Source organism: Alligator sinensis, unplaced genomic scaffold, assembly GCF_000455745.1.
Source record: "Alligator sinensis unplaced genomic scaffold, ASM45574v1 scaffold1914_1, whole genome shotgun sequence".
In the NCBI taxonomy this organism is placed as follows: Eukaryota; Metazoa; Chordata; order Crocodylia; family Alligatoridae; genus Alligator; species Alligator sinensis.
This window is the reverse complement of record NW_005842804.1, coordinates 23,895-30,357: the sequence shown is the minus strand read 5'-3', so window position 1 is coordinate 30,357 and position 6,463 is coordinate 23,895. Positions and strand designations below refer to the sequence as shown.

Below are 6,463 nucleotides of genomic sequence, written 5' to 3'. Positions count from 1 at the left end.
AGAGTGTTTCTTTACCAACAAAAGATATAGACCAAAGTCTAGTTCTGTTAACTTTAAGCGAAACACACATTTCAGAGGTACAAATCTGATGTACGGGCAGGTAAATGATTATTTTAATAAAATTAATATTATCCTGTGGGAATTAGATTTTCCTATTACAGTGTTTAATTGTGTTTACAAAGGCACTGTAAACTGAATGAAAGGAAAAACTATTTACATATACTGCGTAGATGATTATAACATCAGAAGGGAACATCACAACTATTGATATATATCACAATGAGTAACATAATGATGTGTAATAAAAATACTCACAACATTTCTCTGTAAGCTTTTAGGATATCTGAGACTTTACCCAAGCTAGTGATTCAGTACTAGGGTTATTATACATATGCAGCTGTGCAATTATGCAAACAAAACTTCCCTGTTTGCTACTGGAAATTCCTAGTGACATTCAGACTGTCATTAGGAAAAAATATCCAATTATCTTGAAGAAGCAACTTCAGTTTAGCATGTTCTGGAAATGTTATTTGGTGAAAAATTATAGCTCTATTGTCTCCAAGTTAATCAAAGGATATTCAGGAAGAACAGCATGGGCCAGATTTTAGTCTTAAAAAAAGTTACTTATTTTTCTCAGGAAAGTGTCCTGAACTTCCATACATACCAAAACTGGTTGTATATAAAAATTAAATGTATATGAAAACAGGCCAACTTCTGGTGCCGTTTATATTCATTCAAACACAAATGTGAAAGCAGAATCTGTCCCAACACTGAGGGCCAGAACCTCAGCTGGGATAATTCAGCATAAGTCATAGTTTCATAGTTTGTAGGGTCGGAAGGGACCTTGACAGATCATCACATCCGACCCCCTGCCATGGCAGGAAAGAGCACTGGGGTCAAACGACCCCAGCAAGGTGTTCATCTAGCCTCCTCTTAAAGACCCCCAGGGTAGGAGCCAGCGCCACTTCTCTTGGAAGTTGGTTCCAGATCCTACCCGCCCTGACTGTGAAGTAGCGCCTCCTGTGAAGTCTACTGATTCTATTGGAACTGTAGCAATTTATACTAATTGGGGTTCTTACAAATATGCTTTTTACCTGTGTGCTTGAAAGGTGGTGATGTCCTGTGTCAGTTATGAAACTGCATAATAAATTACCTGAGCCTTTAACAATCTCACCTTCCCATAGCTTCAAACAGATGCGTTTAAACAAGAGCAGTAAGAAAGACTTTCTTCCCCCTTCCCAAAATGTAGTATTTCACCAGCCCAATGCAGCATGGGCAAGATACTTGTGGGCAATTCCAGTTTTTCTATATATTCAAGTGCTGTGACTTTCAAGCCTGTTATCTTGATACCCCCATAAGATCAGTAACAGGAGATTCCCAGCTTCTGGCCCTGAAAGAGCCCAAGATAAAAGAATGATGTTTTCATATATACAGAAAGGTTATTTACAGTCGTATTTCAAGGCTTCTGTGGTTCCCTCTGACCTCTAGGCAGTTGGATTCAGATGACTAAAGTGCTTGGATTTATAGGAGTAAAGACACAAAAAATAGTTCTGATATTTAAGAAAGTGCTGAAAAATTATTTGAAAAATAGTTTTTCCACTCACATGTGGCATATAAAGACATGCTGTGTTGTAGTACAAAATTTTATTGGCACTTCTTTAGAATGAGCTGCATAACTCACTCTAAGCTTGGCTACTTGAGAATAATGAGTTTATCCCAAACTCATGTTGCTAGAACATTACAACCCCATGCCTTTACATAATTCATCTTTTATGCCTACAAGTACGTATGTACTGCTATAACAACAGACAACACCAAACATCAACCAGCTTCTTCCCCACACAGGGTCCCCTTCCCCCCACCCCACCCAGCCAAATGGTCTAAGATGTGTATTTTGGATCAGCCAGGGGCGGGGAAAGTATTCCCAGCCAGGCCACAAGAAAGGTCGTTTACTAGATAGGCTGAGACTCTGGAATCATCCCAATTAGCCTGATTCTGTGTAATGTGCATTCTCACATGGCCTTTTACATCTATGCCTTTCTTCTGTAAGTACCTGAGTTCCTGTTCTTCTACTCATATTTATGCATTTTAATCTAAAATAACTTGAAATGTATTTACTTTTTAAACTGTTACCCTCCCAAGAATAATGTTTAAAATAATGTTAAATATTAACATAAACAATTGCTGTTAGTTTTATTGCAAATAAATCACTTCTAATCTGAATAAAAGATCAAAAGTAATATTAATCATGCTGGCCACAGAGCAAAAGGACATTCCCAGACATTAACTGCCTTCCAAATATGAAAAACATATTAAATATCTTTCTTATAACAAGATGTTTTCCTCATGTTTCCTTTGTGGGGGAAATCTGTTCAGTGCATTCCTCTTCATGCTAGGCTCTGGCATTATAAGCCAGGTTTGTCCTTCTTCCATCTGCAAAGGGCTGGCTGCTGGGAAGCTGCCAGGTTTACTGTGATATCACTCACTGAACCAAGACTAACCATGTTAAGCTCCAGGCAAGAATGAGTAACAAAGTAAATATATGGAGTTTATGCAGAAAAAAACACTAATTTACTATATAAGGAAATATTTAATCCTCAATCAGGTAAATGTTTTTGTAATTATTCACTTTGGGGGAAAAATATTGAAAAAAGAAACATTTTAGTAGGAGAAATTTCCAGAACAACCCAACTTTTGAGTGCTCTAAAATTTCTACGGTTTAGATTTCTTTCCATACCATTTGGGCCATCTGTATTTGCAATTATGAGTAAAACAATAGGGATTTAAAAATAAATCTTTCCTAAAGCTGCGAATTGTTATGGTGCTTAGAAGCAAACATTTTGAATGACTTGTTTGTTTCTGGCTAGAGATGCCTCAATAGTGATGGATGTGGGTGGCCCCATGCTCTTAAATGACAATGGTGAGAACAGACTTGCTATGGAGAGCTATATTTGTCTACAGCAATTGTACAATAATGTAGCCACTCACATTTCATGGCTACAGATAGCCCCTGCACTGCTGCTGTGATACTTTTCTCGCATCTCTTCGCTATGCCTGTCGCCAAGTCGCTGCCAGCTGACTTTGTCTGGAGCAGTCAATTTTCTATATAAACATCCTCTTTGTATCAAGCGTTTGCCACCTGCGCTGTTCCCGCTCACTTCATCTTAGCATTACTAACTCCTGGAAAGGAGACAATTGCTACTAAAAACATGGTACCCAGGCAATTATTTGGTTCTGTGCGTACCCTTTAATTTCATGTCCCCAGGGAGAGGGGGTGGGGGGAAAATCACCATCAGCCTTAAAGAAAAATTGAGTCTTAATTGTTTTATTATTTTTACATTTTTGTTCTTTCCAACCACAGTGTATTTACTTCTTTTAAAAATTCTGCAATTGAAGCTGCTATCTGGCTTTCCCAAACTTATACAAGTAATAGGAAACCTCAAAAAACGAAACACAAATACTTCCATGACAGTTACAATACAAAGAAGCTGAAACTGTCAGATGATTTCCTCTCATCTACATCAAGTTGTCACCGGAGCACAGTTGGAGCTAACACTGTGCAACAATCCCTGGACGGGTGAATGACTATCTGAGAATCACAGACCTACGTGGTTTTTATCACAGCCTCTAATTTACATTGTTACAGGAATGGGGGGAAAGGGAGAGAAGTACGCTGAAGCAACAAAACTAAGAAGATATAATCAGGAAGCCTCAAAAGCTGATATACACATTTTGTTTCCTTTTACACAGCCATTTTCATGTTGGCACAGACAACTAGTGAAATGTTGGTCCTTTTTTGTTTCCCTTGTGTACGCATTAAAAGCTAAAAACCATGAGTCAGTGGAAATGAGCTGCCTCAGGCATAGAACTTAGAGCAGCACCGTAATATTAAATCCACAATTAGAAGCTATTATTAGGACCTAGAGAAGGGAAAAAGTGATGACCGAGGTTCTACAGTGACCGTACAGAAAAGGCAGTGAACCATTAAAAACATTCCTTCTGAGAACTTTTTTTTAAATAAATAATATCCTTTTTTAACATTTTAGAAAGAAGCATCAAGCAAAAATTGAAGCTTTCTTCCAATAAAGGCACTTTTTGAATTTCATTTACAGTCCAGACTTTTGTGCCCTCTGGTGGGGAAAAGTATTGAATGCCAGGCCGCTTGGTAGGCTAATGCTAACCAGACAATTATGCAGACCGCTTCGTTCATAACAATGTGCTATTTTTTGGCACTTAACCTAGTAGAATGCGCATACGCTACATGTATGTCTTAGTACAGTGTAAGAATAAGCATTTAATCTTTGTTAAAAAGCTCGTTTTAAAAGGCCATTTATTTTGCAACACATAAGGAGCTGTTTAAATGTGCAATCTAACTTGTTTCAGGTATGTCCAAAGTGTCTAACTGACTTTTGGATACCTCAGATGCCTGACAACTCATATGGAAATAATCTTTAAAGGCAGCCACTGTATTGCTTCTACAACAAGCATTTGGGTTTAATGTTTGGTGTCTGAAAAACTGACTGAAAAAAGAGAGGATATTTTTTCTATTGAGTAAGCACATCAAAAAGACTTTTCACCACTTGTCAGTAAGTATACAACACAGCAAAAGTCAGTTCTGCCTACATCTAACAGCAGCTTTCCAAAGCAGAGGAATGGCAGACTGAGGTGACAGGAGACGGGAGGAAAGGTGCAGGCTATCTGGCAAAGACTAATCCAGGGCCAGACCCGTCTTTGATTCCTGCTCCACCCAAACTTTAAACCCAACTGTCTGGGAGAGGAAGCAGCATTTCTATTCAAGCAGTGCTCACAGTCAATCGACTTCATGGCTCATTATCATCTCCCTGATTCCTGCTAATCTCATTCCATTCCACAGGTGTAAATGACCCTCTATCCTTTTTAACAGTCTTGATGCTCCACTATTCAAGCTATTCTTTCTTCTGAAATTTTGCTGTCGGTTAGCCATTCCTGGTAATGTCTCTCTTCTACTTCACAGCCCTGAAGTCTGTTTCAAGTGCTAGCTAAAAACCTTAACTCAGGTGTGGTAATATTAGCTCAGGTGTAAGAATGACCAACAGTGAATACTGGAAGCACTGTCGAGACACTTCAGAAGGCTCGATCGTGTTACATGAACCTGAATAAGACATGTACATTTAACTACAGTGACTACAGGACTAGTGACACAATACCTTTTGACTATTTTGACTATTTTTGCTTAGCTTGTTGCAATTTTTCAACTTGATGTATAACCTAGCAAGTTAGTGCACATTCCAATACTTACATTTGTTTTTGCTTTGATCTTAAACTGAAAAGCACAGTGGTAGGCCTCTAGTATATTAGTAATGCATCTAGTTTCTCTTTAACTGGAGAAAAATGTGTTATATATGATTATGTGCCTCCCTCTTTTCAAAAGCCTAGATCTACCCAGGGATTAACTTAATGCTGATTAGTTGACCTAATAAAATAAAACTTTATTACCTATCCAGCATGTGTTTTGGCACTTCAACAAACTTTATCAGAACTGGAGTTCCCTCACCACAAACAGGAAGAGGTTAGCAGCACAAAAATGGCAGCACAGATGCCTATGAGTCCCTAATGTAGCTCATATAGAGTACTAAGTAAAAGTCGGTTAGACCTTTTAACATTCTAGCTTTGAAAAAGCTACAGAAGTTTGCTTTTCACCCATAAGAATCAAAGATATGTCTTCAACTGTGAATGCACTTGGTTTCAGTCAGACCTGCAAAATTTTGGGATGTATTGTTCTGTTTTAATTCCCTTCTTTGTCGGTACTGAATAAGGAAAAGGACAGAAGAAAAGAAAAAAGATAGTAAGAAAAAATAAGAAAAAGGAGAGTATATAGTCTATAACAAGCCTTTTACTGACTTACAAGGTTAAAATTTGTCAATACACAGTACAGTCATGCAGTTCTAAAATACAGACAGCATTCAGAGAAGACAAAATATCAACCTTCAAATATCATTTTAAAAGACTACTGCTACAGAAGAGGCCTGGCCAACAACATTCTTAGCTTTATCCATGGAGCTTTGACAACACAACTGCCATTAATGGTAACAGGAGCAGCATATTTAAAGCCTGTCCATAGCATATATAATAGTTGCATTTATAAAATTAGCAAAAAATAAATAAATAAAAAAGAAAGTAAACTGAAGCAATACTAGCCTTCTTCATAACACCTTATTCTGACATAAGTAGATTAGAGTCTCCTCTATGAAAAATACATCCCTGCTCCAGCAGTACTTAGATAAGCACAGACACACAATATGCCTACAGGCCACAATTTTTCATTTGTATCCTCAGTCTTCTTGGCTGATCTACAGCTAACCTGCCAAAATTAACTAACTTAACCTTCCACTCCGGCTCAAATTGAACCAGCTAACTGAAGCTCATGACACAAAGCAGAGCTCAAAATGTGCAAGAATAATTACAAAACTTAAAAATATATATC

General features: G+C 37.8%; 1 long non-coding RNA gene across 2 annotated transcripts in view; it reads right to left on the bottom strand.

The window, feature by feature from the left end:
- The window catches only part of LOC112547914, a 75,757-nt gene that overhangs the window by 63,105 nt on the left and 6,189 nt on the right, over positions 1 to 6,463 (bottom strand). The window contains exon 3 of one of the 2 annotated variants that reach the window (XR_003091692.1): positions 5,592 to 5,786. The exons of the other annotated variant lie outside the window; for it this stretch is intronic. This is a non-coding gene — a long non-coding RNA (uncharacterized LOC112547914). Of the gene's footprint in view, positions 1 to 5,591; positions 5,787 to 6,463 lie in introns of those variants that run through there. 2 annotated transcript variants of the gene reach the window in all.